The sequence below is a fragment of the Panicum virgatum genome, chromosome 8K (assembly GCF_016808335.1).
Source record: "Panicum virgatum strain AP13 chromosome 8K, P.virgatum_v5, whole genome shotgun sequence".
Lineage (NCBI taxonomy): Eukaryota > Viridiplantae > Streptophyta > Magnoliopsida > Poales > Poaceae > Panicum > Panicum virgatum.
In genome coordinates, this window is record NC_053143.1 from 9,338,994 (window position 1) to 9,355,895 (window position 16,902).

Genomic DNA, 16,902 nt, shown 5'->3' on the forward strand with positions numbered 1-16,902 from the left:
TTGCAGTGAGCTGCACATCCCAGTTCATTGGCCATTAAATAGACTACCATATGAGCATTTTTTATGATGTAGCAGCGAAGTAAAATGCGTTTCAATCTAGACAGGGAATTAGAGATGAAACTCTGTGTACACTATTTCCTAGACAGTTTGTGTCTTGCATATATCCTAGAAAATAACAATAGCTGAGGAGAGATATTTCATCCTAGTTTTAAATATTTTTGAATGATGTGTCACTCTAGATAATCGTGTCCATGTAGTTGCACATACTACCATTCTCAATGTAGAGTTTCGTATCACATTTTCCTAGACTAGAATAATTGTGCCAGTTGAGTTTTATGAGGATGAAACTCCTCTCTCATCTATGAAACTCTGTCATTCTCTTTTCTCGCCATGTCAGCAAAACTAATGATGTGACATAGACTAATGTCATGAAACTTTCAAAAAACCTCCATTAAGACCAGTCTTGATACTTTTGGCTTCGCCCCCGTCTCATCCCAGTCAAGACTAGCCGCGAGGGCACCCTGCTCCACGAGACAATGATCGAGTGAGCACTGAGGCGTGGCGGAGTAATAAAAAAAGTATTGAATAATTCTTTTCAGAATTTTTTTGGTAGTTTTTTTTCAAAAATATTTGGATAAATTTTACTGTTTCGCATTATTCTAGGAAAATGAGTTCATTTTGGCCCCGTCAACTAATATCACCATGTTCCGATTTATCACACCTTAGTTGCCATGGCACCACGTAGGTTAGAAATTAGAACCGACGGAAATGGAACTCCGAGATCAGGTGCAATTCGGACAGCTTCAAAAGTTCGAGGGAAAGGGAACTCTGATTTTTTTTTTTTGCGGGTATATGAGCGACTCCAAAAGACTAGCTAAACATGATTTACTCGGTAAATTGGAAAACTATCCAGAAAATCAGCTTCCAAAAGTATCGTTTTCTTCCTCGCTTCTTTATCCTGCTCGCCATCCCCACATCCACTAGCCAAGTTTGCCGATGTTTTTCGCCTCCCCGTCTCCCCCGTCTCCTGCGTGTCTGCCAATTTGCTGCACGATTCGCTGCTCCCGCACACACTCGCGCTCCGCTCCCGCCGTGCCGTGCTCCCACCCTAGCTCGTGTGGTCGTGCTCCGCTGTCCATCCATCCCCGCCGCTCGAGCCCCTGTGTACCGACGATCCTCCTCCGACCACATCCAACCTCGGCTCTTGCCTCAATTTGATCGCAAGTGATCCCCTCGTGCTCCCCCGCCACTTCCCCTCCGCTGGCAAGCCCTTCCCTCGCCGGAATTTCATCTCCACCGCTACAGCCATACCCAGGGACTACATTGCAAACTCTAGGTTCTTTCTAGGTGAAAGGATCTTTTTTTTTACGTAAAGACTATGGGGGAGCGCAGAGATTTAATTAAAAAAGGAAAGTTACTTACAAGGAGAGAGGGGTGGGAGAGAATATACAAGACAAATGTAAACTAAGTGATTGTCTCTAAAAACTGAATAAAAGCGGAGCGCATATCCTCTTTAACGCACCCAAAGCTGTAAAGAAGGAGACCCATTGTCAAAGATCTTGGAATTCTGATGTTCCAAATTTCCCAGGCTGCCATGATGAAGAAGTCCATGAAGAACGCTGTATGGAAAAGTTGAGCAGCCTGTAGCACCCGGTCATTAGTGTCAAGTTGCAAATTCCACTGAATACCAAGCTTATTCCAGCAGGAAACAGCGAAGGGGCATGAGAAGAATAGATGATCGATGTCTTCTAGTACATCAAGATTGCATAGAACACAAAAGGCAGTGGGTTGGACGTGAAAGTTCCTTCCGAGCAGCATGCTTCTTGTGTTTAAACGATCTACAAAGAGCAACCATGCAAAGAATTTGATTCTGGGGGTAGACTTTGACTGCCAAAGCATCTTGAAAATTGGGTGACACTGCAAGTTTTGATAAACCATGTGGTAATATCTTCTGGAAGAGTACACCTGATTACCCCAAATAAAGACCCACGAGTCCTTATTTTCAGGTTCCCAGGGGATTGACTGTATGTCAGTTTGCAGATTCAGTAACTCCTCTAATGCCCTAGTGGAAACTGGCAAGTCAAAGATTGAATCCAAATCCTCAGCTTCCATAATCTGCTGTACTGAGATAGCACTCACTGCTAGAAAATCTAGCATTAGTTCCGGTCAGCAACTCCGTTTTAGTACCGGGCGGCTGACTGGTACTGTTTGATCGGTACTAAATGGCACGCCATTTAGTACCGGCCAAAATGACCGGTACTAAAGGGACCATTTAGTACCGGTCGGTAACACCGACCGGTACTAAACGGTTTTGCGCCCAAAAATTAAAGAAAAAAAGTGATGAGCATCTAGGAGGCCCCGCACATGCGAGTTTCGCGCGTGCGCGGTCTGTGGGAATCGAACTCACGACCTCCGACCTCGCGCGAGCCTTCCTTACCATCCCACCTATGCATCACTTGTGACTGGATGGGAGATGCATTTCTTTTAAAGTAACCCCTAGAGGACCATTTAGTACCGGGCCAAGCCATCGGCCGGTACTAAATGTCGCATTTTAGTACCTGGTTCTGGGAGCTTCCAAATTTGGACCCGATACTAAAGTGGCATTGAGGCAACTTTAGTGCCGGACCAAAGCATGACCGGTACTAACGGCCGGGGACGAATGAGCCATTTTCTGGTAGTGACTGTTGGAGCCAAAGGAGAAGAGTCTAGGATACTTTGAAGCAAAAATATCAATAGACCAGAGATCTTCCCAAAAAGTATTTGTAGAACCATCCCCTAGGGAACATCTAGCAATTCCTCTGTAAAGTATGTTTAATCTAAGCAAATCTTTCCACAAAGAATCAACCTCAGAAGAAGCATGGGGGACTTTATTTTGATAATAACGACTCCAAATGAGATTAACCCAAAGAATGTCCTGTTTGGAATAAAACTTGTGCAATTGTTTGAGGAGAAGGGCATCATTTTGCAGCCTGAGATTGAGGACACCCAGGCCTCCTTTTTGTTTTGGTTTGTGTACCATATCCCAAGCAGCAAGATTACCACCTTTTTTTAGCATCATTACCTCTCCAGAGACATTGTTTCCTAGCTCTGTCAATGTTCTCAATCACACCAATGGGAAGTTTGAGAGTACACATAGCATAGGTGACTGTTAGGGTGATCACAGAGTTGACCAATTGGAGTCTACCAGAGTATGAGAGTAGGGAAGAACACGCATTCAGCCTTCTTTCCACTTTGTCCATCAAAGGGGTGAGGTTTTCCATTCTTGATGTCGCCTAGAGGGGGGTGAATAGGCGAGACCTAAAAAACTTCAACTAAAGCAGCAGATTAAAACTCACTGCCAGTCAAAACAGGTGGCACCGGTTTTGCAAAATCGGTGCCACCGGTTTTACTCTGAGCAGTGAACCCCTATGAATCAAAAGTGAGGATAATGAACTCAGTTGCAAGCCAAACTTGGAGATGATGATCAGAGTAACTTTAATGCCTATATCTCTAAGTATCTGCACTCAAAAAGCATATACAACACAAATGAGCAACTTCACCAAATTTACAAGTGAATGCATAAGAAGCTCAAACCAGCAAGGAGACACAAGATTTGTTTCACCGAAGTTTGAATTCACCACGTTCACCACGTGTGAGTCCTAGTCTCCGTTGAGGCACCCAAGAAGAACACTTTCTTCTTGAGCTATCTAGCCTCACCTTAGTAACCCGAGTTACTAAGGGTTCTTTCTCGATGTAGGGTTGAAACAAACTTTTCGAGGCACACCACAACCGTTGGGTGCTCACGGGCAACACCTAGCCATCTCGGAGGCACACCTCCAAGAGTAACAAACACTTCACACGGGCTTGATGATGTTCAACAGTGCTCAAGGGGTTTGAGTGCTCTCAAACTGCTCACTTTGGCTTCTCTCTCTACTACCTAACTCAAAGATCTCACAAGATCAAGCAACCTCATAAAGAGGGGTTGGGGAGAGCAAGAATGGCTTTGGCTTAGCAAGGAATGGGAAGGAAGCACATACAACCTTAGAAACAGCAGCTTGCCACTGAGGGGGTCATGGTGTATAAATACCCAACTTCCCAAAAACTAGCCGTTATAGGCCCAGTAAAAACTGGTGCCACCGGTTTCCAAAACTGGTGCCACCGAAATTCAAACAACTAGCCGTTGAGACGGCTGACACAAAACCGTTCCCACTGGTTTCCAAAAACCGGTACTACCGGGTTTGCTCTGACAAACCCAAGAAATGTGTAAATGTGGCTTTTGTCTCTCAACAACTCACATGGGTTACTTGAGCACTGAGACATAGTCAAAACACCTTGTGATGCATCCCTCTTGATAGTACAGCATACATATACTCAAAATTAAATATAAAAACAAAGTCATGCACTTGAGCTTCGTCAACATGAACCATGCCATACTTTGTCAATAAATCCATCTGAGAGTTGCATCCATCTTTGTCTTTTTGAAATGAGCACTTCAACCTTGAGCTAGTGACTTGAACCTTTGTCTTTGAATGAAATTCATTTCTAGTTCAAATCACTATCTTCCCAATACGATTCTATAAAAATTTGATACTTTGCCAATATGAACACCATATATGATCAAGATTCCTCAAGTTGAATCCAAAGAACATTTGTTCACCCTAGCATTGATCCTTCGGTGCAACAATTAAGTGTTGCAGAAATGCGTATGTTGTGTTGGATTTGTGGGCATACAAGGATGGATCAAGTTTGAAATGATGATATAAGGGATAGGCTAGGGATAGCACCAATTGAAGAAAAGCTTATCCAACACCGGCTGAGATGGTTTGGACATATCCAACGGAGACCGCCAGAGGCACCGGTGCATAGTGGTATCCTAAAGCACGACGGTAATATGAGGAGAGGCAGGGGCCGGCCGAAGTTGACATGGGAAGAAACAATTAGAAGAGACTTGAAAGACTGGAGTATACCTAGAGATTTGTCCTTGGATAGGAGTGCTTGGAAAGCCGTGATTCACGTGCCAGAACTATAAATAATGGTCTTTGTTGGGTTTCAACTCTAGCCTACCCCAACTTGCTTGGGATTAAAAATCTTTGTTGATGTTGATGTTGATCATTATCGGTTTCCTTACTCACGCCAAGTCATCGCTTGCGTAGTCTCTTAAAACTCGCCTCTCGATCTCATCCATTTATTCACAAGAGTCCTCTTGAACTCACATTGACTTGTGCCATTAGAATGAAAATCATTTCTTCAATTGATTTTGATCATTCACAACTCTTCGACTTTGAGTCGTCACGTATGAATTAAAACCAAACTCTTTTTTACTTTTCATGCTTGCTAGATCAACATACATCATACACATTTCTTATAATAAGCTTCTCCAAACTTGAGACTATGCATAATCATATAAATTTGTCTCATTCACAATACCTTTGCTTGTCAATAATGTCTCATGTTATTATAGCATAGCACACATCTTGATGTATGAGCCTTTTGTTGTTAAACATTAATACATCTCTTCACATAGATGACTGATATGATGATTAATTCCTACGCATATACTCAACAAGATGATTAGTCTCTTAATCGTGGTGTCAATCAATCCGCCAAAACCCACTAGGGGCCTAGATGCACTTTCACTAGGGTGTTTAGTGCAAAATCCAGGAACCTCAGGTTGAATTTTACGTTCTTAAGAATTACCTAATTTGTTGGTTTCCTCACCATTTAGTAGGCTCTCTATTTTTCTACAGAGTTGGAAAAACTCTAAATTTAGCTAAGAGGATAGCTATTCTCTGGAGTTGCTCTAAGAGAACTCTGATTTCTGACTACTAGAGTTGAAAGTTTATACTTTTGTCAAGAGTTAAAAAGAGGGGTTAGATAGGGGGTGCTCGCATCATCCGCGTGACTGCGATGCCATCCATTGCAGCAAAGCTGCCCCCACTCCAGATTTCGTGTTTTGGGCTTAAATTAGCCCAACAAATCAGCTCACATGTGTAATTCAGTCAAATTTATTTCGAAATAATTTTTTTTGTCGAACAAATTTTTAATTGTTCTAGCAATACAAATAAATTGTTCCGAAACAAAAAATATTGTTCTGAAATAAAAGAAAATTATTAGGCCTTGTGTGATGATTTGACTACCGGTCGCGACTCTTAATATTTGCAGTTAGATGGACTTTTTTTCCAAGGAAAAATGCGGATAGGCAGGCAGGCAACCCCAACCAGCGAGAGAAATCATAACCATAAAGGCCTTGCCAGTAAATTGTAATGGGCCAAGAGCCCTTAGCCCACTACAATTTCTCTACTAATAATATAAAAAAAAGGAACCCACGTACTGTTCCAACTCCCAAGCCTCCACAATCTTGGTCCCTCAAACAGCCATGCGGCGCAGCTGCACTTGCGGCGCAGGCGGTGAGGTCCCCGCGGATGAGCTCGACGCGCCGCTGCTTGTGCTTGACCTCGAGAGAGGACGTGGCCAGGACCACACCGTCGCCCCAACGATGACGGCGGTGCCGGCCGCCGCCATGACGGAGGCCGTCAGGGCTGCCCTGCTGTTGGATGCCCAGGAAGTGGAGGTGGGGAAGGCCGCCTGGAAGGCCATCAAGTGTATTTTTCGGGTACGTCCCAACCCCCGATCTCATCGATGCGGAGCTGATGGAATCTCATCGATCTGTCTCAACATCGAAGGAAAAAGGGTTCATTCACCTTGACATTGTTATTGATTTCCCGTCGTTTCAGTGATGGCACTGATTTTAGCATTTGTGCCTAGTCCGACGCCCATGAAAAGAAAATAATTGTGACAAAGTTGAGAGGATGTTTTCCTACAGCTAGCTAGCTACTTAATATGATTTTTCATGATAGTCCATTTAGTCATATTTTGGGTGCCGATACAACTTTTTGGTTGATTAAACACTCCTGCACTCACCATTTAGTCCTATATGATTTTTACTGTAGTTCATAGTCACTCATGCTTTGTTTGTCCCTCATTTTTTTGGCTGGTATAAAAAGAAAAAATCTTTACCGAAACTTATGCTTTGTTTAATTTGCAGGGATTGATTGCCTTGCTGTGGGTATATTTGATCGACTTAGTGAGAAGATACGTGGCCACCCACAGTGTAGAGGAATTAGCTTTCACTATATGCCCTCTGGGTCTTCTTGCTCTAGCTGTATCTATGTTCTTTTGCGTTTTGCTGGGGTGCTTGGAGAAATGTTTGCCGCCAATAAGTCCATCTCCAAAGATGCAGAGCAAGTGCTGCGTAGTGTTAATGTAATGGGCTTTCGTTTCCTATATCTGTGCTTGTAGTGGAAGCAGATCTCGTTTATTTTTCCTTGTACTTCAGATAGAGAATTGAAGAAGTGGTTAACCTTATTATGTATGAGATAAACAAAGTTTAAGAAGATATGTCTAAAGCTGGAAAAACAGTTTGTGGCGCAAAGTCTTGAGTGCAAGTTCCAGACTTGTGAACCGAACTTAAAGCTTTGCATATTGTGATTACCTTAATTTCTTTACTCTCATCAGCTTGTCCTAATCTGCTTAGAGCTATGGAAGACGGTGTTTGCTTGAATCTGAGACAAGAACATGTATGCCTCACCTTCGCATGTTGTTGTTATTTGGTTTGGTAACCAATCCGATCAACTTATGAACATACGAGTGAGGATCGAACTCATCTATTTAGCCAATTTACCTATGACCTTGTTAGTCCTAAATAAAATATATAACATATTATTACAAGAAATATGCTGATCTATGATGAAAATCTTATGAAAAATGAAAAGTCATAAATTTACGATGTTTTAGCTGGAATTGTAGGTCTGCCAAAACATCATAAACCGACCAGGATCCCACACGTAAGTATATGGTGACTTGGTGACAAAAGGCCGCCGCTCCTGGCAAAAAAAAATTTGGGGTGCAAATTGATAACTCTTAGGTGCATCTCTATTTTTTTTAGTTCAAATATTTATACTTATTTTCTAAAATAGAACCTCATTTTTTAGAAATAGTACAAATATTTGAACTAAAAAGAATTTAATATAAGGGTCACCAATTTACACTCTAAAAATAGGTTTACTTGCTACTGCTCTCCCGTGAAAGGAAAGAAGGAACAGAGAGAAGACAATGACGAAGCACCCAGGCGCATGTCTGCGGCTCCCCATGGCGGCTCAATCCTATGGTGGCCTGCGGTGGTGTGTTAATCCAGTCTGTAAGGATTAATCGAATTTGCCTAATTTTATTTTTTAATTAAGGTTTTCTGATGTACAGCAATACCGACCTGCTTTATTTGAAAGCTAAATAATGAATAATTGATAGACTGCAATACTCCTACAAATGGTTCTACACTATCTACTCCCAAACATGTAAATGGGATCAATGACTTCATGAACTTTGTTGGTAACAGATACAATGAGGGTGAAAACAATACTCTACTCATGTTGTAAATGCCTGAATCACTGAATCAGAGTAGTCATAATAAAGACGAGGTATGTCTGCACTTATTTAGTAATAATGTAATAGTACGGGAAGAACGTCAATACTCCAGCGTCCCCATCACCACCGGTTTTGGTGAGTATTGGATTTAACTCGACAGTGATAGAAGCCTGGTGATATTGTTAAAAAAAAAAGCTATTGCGCCCCGCCGCGGCCTCTACATGCTGCTCCACCTGGCCGCCCCTTGTGTCAGCCGCTGCCTGCTGCTCCGCCCCGCCGCCAGCAGCAACTTGCCTTGCCCCGCCGCCTACTGATCCGCCTCTCCATCCCGCGCCGCGCGTTGCCTGCTGCTCGTCCCTCCGCCACCTCACGCTCCGCACCGTTCCTCATGGCATATAGGTATGAGTGAACTTTTTAATGGCACATAAGTAATCGCGAACTTTCATAATAGTATACGAGTAAAATACTTATATACCATTTGATTGACGGAAAAGTTTCAAAATAACCCTAATACTGCCGGGCATCGTGGGTCGTGGCAGGCTATCGTCTCATATAAGAACTGCTGTGCTGTGCTTGTGCTTCCCTTGAGAAAAAAAAACTGCCATGCTACCAGAAACAGAGTAGCATGCAGTTACTTCTGTTTGGAGAAAACAGAGTAGCTGCCTTCTAAATTTGTCTGGAACTCGACGAACTAACAGCAATTGAATTAAATTTCTTATTTTACTATATCTATGCTCGTGCATTGCCATGGGAAGTGATAAATTTTTGACACAATACGAGGAACATCAAAAAACATGATGTTTTAAATCACCAGACACTACAAGCTTAACCTCAGCAATAGAATGAGATACACAAGCATCAATCTGGCATAACCATGTCCAGGCAAGCATGAAACTATACTTCTTCGCAACATACATCGCACAATTGCAACTTGTATTTAACATATACATATGTAGCTACAAGTTTTCAATGTAAACCCCTCGAAGCCAATAAATAAAAGGTGCTAATCCATCAAAATAGACAAAAAGCTGACAATCAAATCTTATACTTCCTTTAATTGTAAATACATGTGATATTGATGTGGAAAAAGGATACAACACTAACCGGTACTAAAGGCCTCCAAAACCTTTCCATCAACCATAAAAATTCACACCGGTAATTTTGTGATGGATGGATAACATGTTTTCCAGTAGTGGGATTACTAGGTTCGGTTAACATAGTGTGAACCAAAAACTCACATAATGGGTACCTTCAAATGTCATAACCTTTTAGCTTGTGTGATCGTACTGTAACATATGGTCTCAACAAAATGATACTTCCGCGATCGAGTACCATGCTCTGCCTTTAGTCTAAAAACACACCTTAGGGTTCTCTTACTAGGACTTGCTTTTAGACCATGTTTCAAAAGCACACATACCTTTTCAGGTTTGAACAACATGAGTTTTGGTATTAAATAAAGGAACCCCTCTCCTACATCCATCAAACTCCCCTTCTTTCTCATTCAATTTTGTAGAAGCAACTCAGTAATTGACAGTATGGATCATGCAAAAAAAAAAACTTCAATACAAAAAGTCTGATAGGTACTAATACTTGAATCTTGATCGCGTTCCTAGTCCAACATGAAATTATTTTTGTCCCTGGGCCACAAGTCAAAAGACGTTGGTATTGGGGTAGACAAGACCTGGCCTACAATGCACAAGAATTCAGCTACCGGTACGGCAATAACAGTCACAGCAAACGTACTAAACCATGTATCGTTGCCAGTGTAGCTGATTGCATATCTTCTCATGGAATTATACAAATATACCCACAGTAAGATCAACAATCGCTGCAACCACGGTAACTTTCAGTTAGTACACATGGCCGTAATTAAACCACCTCCACAATAGAGCATGCCAACAAAAAGAACAGAAGAATGAATAGTGTAGACACAAAATAATTCAGAGTACGTTGATAAGCATACAAAAAATTTTATGAGGAGACTGAAAACATCAATTGCTTTTCCATCCAAAAAGGAAAATATATACTTTGGAATCTGTTTATGCAACAGTGGAACTCCGCTGTTTAATTGGATCAAGCAGCTTTCATCGTAAACAGAATTAAATAATTTTTTTATATTAGGCCCTGTTTAGTTGGTGAAAAGTTGTTGGTTTTCGTACTGTAGCACATTTCGTTGTTACTTAACAAATAATGACCAATCATGGACTAATTAGACTTAAAAGATTTATCTCGTGCTAATCAGTTAGACTGTGTAATTAGTTATTTTTTTCAACTATATTTAATGCTTCATGCATGTGTCCGAACATTCGATGTGACAGGTACTGTAGAAAATTTTTTGGGAACTAAACATGGCCTAAACATGGCCGGATCCCTAAACCAGGCCACTAGCTAGATCGAGTTTGCCCAAATTCATGGCGATTGCGTGATTTGGATATTCGATTTGATTTCACAATCCACCATAAAATATAAAATATGTGTTGATAGTATACATGTTGAATAATATAGCTGTTGCTATGATTTTCTATAGATTTGGTCAAAAATAGTTATGTTTGACTTTGGACAAATCTAATATGACATGTAAATAAAAACGGAGAGACTACTTTAATAGTTCGGGGTCAAATAGACTTTTTCTCAACATAAAAAAAGTTACCTAATAGGAGTAATTTAAAAAAAACATTATCCAAATAATTTGTTGATGAAAATTACCCAAATATTTCTTTTGTACTACTTCAAAGAAATATATAAAAAAATTGGCAACTAGTACACCTAGGTGCTCACCAAATGTTTTTTTCCTATAAACTTAGTAAAACTAAAAATAGTTTGGCTTAGAAAAAACAAAAAAGTATAGAACAAAAGGTACAAATAGTTTGACTTAGAAATGTATTTTTCATATGAATAGAGTAAAATTGTACAAAAAATATTTAAATTAGTCTCTCGACTATGGCCGAAGTCTACATGTAACTCTCTAAAGTATAAAACTGTTTACTTAACCCCTGAATTTCTAAAACCAACATATTTTCCACCTTTGGTACAGAACTAGCTAGCTAAAATCAGTTTTAGCTAGTTCTGCGCGGCGCAGCGTGTACGGCCGTGCTTGCGGCCACAGCGGCGAGGCTCTCACGGCGGAGCTGGACTCGCCGTTGCCATTGATTTCCCATGTTTTGGTGATGACAGATTTGACTTTTTTTAAAAAAAAATAGCGAATTCTAACAGTTCATGCCTTTGTATGTATATATGAGGATTATCATTCTTTTCAAATTTAGTCACTACAAACACTTTCCTATTGTTTGCGTAGGACAAATAAAATGGTACCTCTCTCTGATGAGGACATCCTCCACTATTAACCGCTGTCAAGATGCAACAAGGGCCCAACTGGCCCAGTTGTAGTCGGGCGGCAACCGTGTGAGCCTCTGAATAATCCCACCTTGCTTAGCTTGAGAGGAGGAAGCCACAACAAAAAGGAGAGCCACCCTTCCCCTATCGCAATTAATAGTCTTTTAGGGCAATTGAGCCTTTCCCTGAGTGGGTGTGCCTCTTTTCGCTTAGATTTGAGGTAGAGAGGATAAAAGGCTAATATCATGTTTAGACTCTTTGCTATAGGCTATAACATTGTAAACTCTCCTAACCTACTTGTCTAAACTATAAACTATCTGACCCTGCTACATCATATCTATTCTTAAGCTGAAGGACCCAACAATTAATGATTTTAAAATAATTTACCAATATCAGATTGGATGTGCCATTGAAAGTACTTTGTTTTCCTGTAGTCCTATATAATTTTTTTCATGTGCTTCAGATAATCTATCAAGTGTAAAGTCACATTTTTGCTAACTTTTTGGTTGATACAAAGCGAGATGCACTCAAACGACTACTACAAAAATAATTTGTAGGAACGCTCCTATTTTTGGCGGGTTGGATCTTAATTTTCATGGGCAAGTCATGCCCTCCCTCGCCCCTGGAAATGGGTTTTCAGGGGTGGTTGCGTTATCTGCTCCTGTAAACAGCACTTTTAGCTGTGAGAAGCAGGGGCGGGTACCGCACCCGTCCATGAAAATGGATGGTACGGTTGACATGAGCAGTGTAGGGGTGGGCAAAATATAACCGAAACCGATTAACCGAACCGAACCGAACCGCTTTAACCGCAAAAGTCGGTTAATTCGATTAACGGTTAATTTTGCGGTTAAATTTTTTGAGATATTCTTTAACCGCATATTATTTCGGTTTTGATGTGCCACTAACCGATTTAACCGAATTAACCGATTTAGCAAGTTGAGTGTAATATGTATTTATCTTATGTCTTAAATATATGTATAATCATGTGAGATATCAAGAATTCTTGGTTTTCATAATTAAGATATCTAAGTGAGGCTACATTAATTGTTTTTCTAGCTTTCTAAGCTTATTTTAGTGGCCAATAGCTTGTAGTTGATGTCATAATTTCATTCTAATTTGCTTGTTATTTATGTATTGTATACATTACGGTTAACCGCAAAACCGAACCGATTTAACCGCAACCGAATTTACGCGGTTAAAAGATTTCTAGCTACAATTTCGGTTAAGAGTTTGTCATAACCGAAATATTTCAAAACCGAATTAACCGAACCGATTTAACCGCACTAACCGAATGCCCAGCCCTAGAGCAGTGAATCAAATCATCAATTGAGTTTCTGCTTGTATGGTGATCCCCCAAGAGCAGCGTACTCTTCGATCTGGTTGGCTTGGAAACCTATCAGTTCTGTTCTATCTAGCTACTGAATGGCTGAACCGATAGTTAGCGTGTACCTGAAATTATTATTTACTTGATCAACCAGTATCTTAGCAATGAGCTCACTACTGTAAACTTGTTAGGAAATCACGCACACTGTCAGAAGTACGGGCAGGGGCGTAGCTAGGATTTGGTATTGAGGGGGCCAAGCAGTCATTGGGGGTGGACGAGCACCTCGCCGCCCGCCGCCGTTGGGGGGAGCTCCGCCTCTGCTACTGGTGCTAAGGGAGCATTTGGGTGGTGGGGGGGGGGGGGGTGGCCTCCTTGTTTCCGCCAACTTGTAGTAGCTGGCCAACAATGCTCAGATTTTTTTAATTCTTTTTTGCTTTCTCTGACATACGAGTCCACCCCACATAGAATTTTTTTTTAAAAAAAACTAGCGTGTGTCTGGACTTTGAAGCAATGACTTGTCCACTGTGGATCAAGTCTTCAAAACCATTTGTGTGCAAGTATTGTTAGTAACCTTCTCAAATATTTAAAAATTTCAAAGTACAGCAAGCATTTGATAAAAAAAAGTATCGGATTTTGTTGGTTTCGAAGGGGACCAAAAAAATATGAGAAACAAAATTGGAAACCCCATTTGTAACAATATTCAGAGCAACACAAATGCAAAGGGGTCAAAATGTCTAATCCAAGAGCAAGCCCGCCAGAATGATGAAGACATCAGCCATAAGCACGGCCACAGTAATCACTACACAATTGCATAATCATTTATCTTTGTCAATGCTGCTGGTCACGTATCTCATGGAGTCGCACAAGTACAGCAAGAGCAAGAGCAGCACTGCCTGCAACAAGGGGAAGGAAGAAAAAGAAAAAGATAGTGTTTCAAGATTCATATTCCATATGTGCTCCCTCAGGTCCAATTGACAATTTTAGTCCTGCACCCAATGGTACTATATAGATTCAATGGTATGAAATAAGTTTGAGCTAATATATCATTTTAGATATCCTTCTTGCTGAAAATGGCAATTCAGATAAGATTGTGTGGTGCCAACACAACAGACATTTTCTGTTATATCAGCGATGAGTTTAAGTTTGGACGGTTATTAAAAATTCTCTATATAGAGCAAGCATATAATTGTTAAAGAAAGTAAATACTAATATGCTTTATGCTCCACCTTTTAATTCTAATCAACAGTGATTGCAGGCACTTCATTTGGATATACATGAACGACGAGGAAACCCTTCAGCCCAAGAAGTATGAAACAGACAATAGAGATCTAATGGTAGCAGACGTGCAAGTTTTAGGAAGTAGAGATGTAGAGGTCGGTGCAAGTTCATTTGAGTTTTTGAGTCATGTCTACCTGATCTGTCATCATTAGGTAGAGTGCTACATTTGAAGTCATGTTTGCTGGTGACATTTGCAATGTGATGACGGTTTGAAGCTTGACCAATAAGGCTTCGTGATTAAAGGTGGTTCGCAGACATTGGTCTTTGTGGTTTGTGAAGAAACAACTTAACAAAAACACAAGACTTGTTATTTTATTTTAAGTAAAAATCGTATGCATTTTAAATATCTTATCAAACAACACAATAAGAAAATTATCTCATGAACTAACGAGATAGCTACAGATTGCATAGGAATACATCAGATGAATTGGTGGCTGAGGATTTGATTGTCTCAAAATTAATAGCATAGCACATTCCACCTAAGTGCACACATCACCCATCTCAAAGATCGTCACATACCATGTAGGATTTTTTTTATGATGTGGAGTTGAGAGAGAGAAAATAGGAAGAAGTGGTTATTTCAGCAAATAACCATCTCATATGCTAAAATGCTAAAATTTAGGAGTATGAGACTACTTCCTCTCATTATACTAGTTATTGTTATCATGCATTTCATAATATTTCTTCTATTCTATCTACGGAGGGGCACAACTATGAGATAATTATGTTGGAATCCGAGCCGAATTCAATGGGAAGAACGACACAATATAAAGATAAAAAATAAACACATGGATATGCTAGGCTTATGAAACTCATGTGCTCTTCTTCGCAAAAAGATTCGCTAACAAATGTAATAGTGCCTTCTATTTATAGGCCCCATAGTCTAGTCAAGTTCCATCGATAAAAAAATGCAACTCTAACATTCTACACGCAAACCAATAAACAGATAAAAAGACGCATATACCCCTACTAGAGTATTCTCCAAACATGTTGAAACAGATATAACCTTGCCATTGCAACCAAGCCTACTAGTGGACCCGAAGCCTCGTGGGAACCATGTGACATTCTATGTGGTGACCATTGATTGTGTAGAAACAGCCATAATTGTGTAAAACAATCATATGTGCCTCGCGATTTTTTCGTTGTCATCATTATAATTCTTATAAAAGTGGGCCCCACATTAGCTGGTGTATGCTAGAATTGCATTCTTTTGTGGACAATTTTTAAACTCTAGAGTTGCATGAGAGTACAACAAAACCCCTTTTGTCTAGTACAACTCTAAAATATCTCGAGGTACTGCCCTCATTCAAGCCTGCGATCCAGCTAGCGGTTTATGGCCTAGGCTAGCCTTGTACCTTGTTCATTGCGGTGAAGCCCTGACGACGCGCCCAAGTCCTTTGCCTCCATTTGGCACGTGGTCTTCGCAGTCGAGTCTTCGCTTCTAGGTCTTCACGAATCATGCTTCATTGTGGCTGAAGCCTTCGCCCAAGGTCTTGGCTCCGCCTTTCGCGGTCACCATTCCCATGCACCTGAAAGCCGATAAACTGTTAATCTGTTATATTGATTATTTGATAAATCGTCTCAAGATTACATGGCATATACGTGAGCTCTCACCACAAGACAACATCAATGTACTGGCTAAGAAAGAAGAAGTTATGCTAATGAATGGGTGTACTAATCTCAATCTGCCCATTCAATTTTGAATCTCTGGAGAACAAACTAGTATGCTGACTACAGATGAAAGCATGTCTATCAAACAAGGAATTAATTACTATAGGAGGATATATACCCACTCTCGCAGACCAAAATTACCCAAAAAAAAAGGAGCAAAGATGTAGCTCGGGCGGCAATGGGGAGCTGCCGGTTGAGAGTTCCCCAGTTTCTCCTATATGTGTGTATTGCAGCTGCCTCATGTGTGGATGGGTGGGCCACAATATTTAGGGTGACGTGCCCATGATGTACTATACTGGATACCTCTCAGCCACATGAAGTTTCTAGGTATCGGTTGTAGATCTAGTTTGCATGCAGCGTGCTTCCGTGTGTGAGTTCAGATACTATGGTTTTTGTATTTGAAGGGTTGAGATATAGAACAAATTACCCAAAAACCTCAACTCTGGAAGGACGTGAGATCGGAGCAGTACCTGTGATGCCGAGGATCGACTACTCGGAGAGATGGCGAGGCTGGTGGATAGGTGGGGCCACCACTGTGCGGAGACCGTACTTTGCATTTTAATCTTTTTGCAAAAAAAATCACATTTAGACCTCTAAAGAAACAATTTGCGTTTTTGAAGATCCCGTGGGTCGGCACCATGACTTATGGCGATGAGATGTTTACCACTGTGCTGAGCATTGTGCTGAGGTGGCACAGGCGTGGCGGCCACCTCGGCACCATAGCTGGTGGCGCCGAACATGGCACCAACATCCATCGGCGCCATATAACCCGCGCGACCGCGCCCGCCTCTCCTCTCTCAATTGTGCCGCTCGTCTCTCCTGCCCGCCCGCTTGTTCCATCGCCGCTGCCTCCGCTCCGCTCCGCTCCGCTCCGCTCGCCGGCCGCCATCACCCAT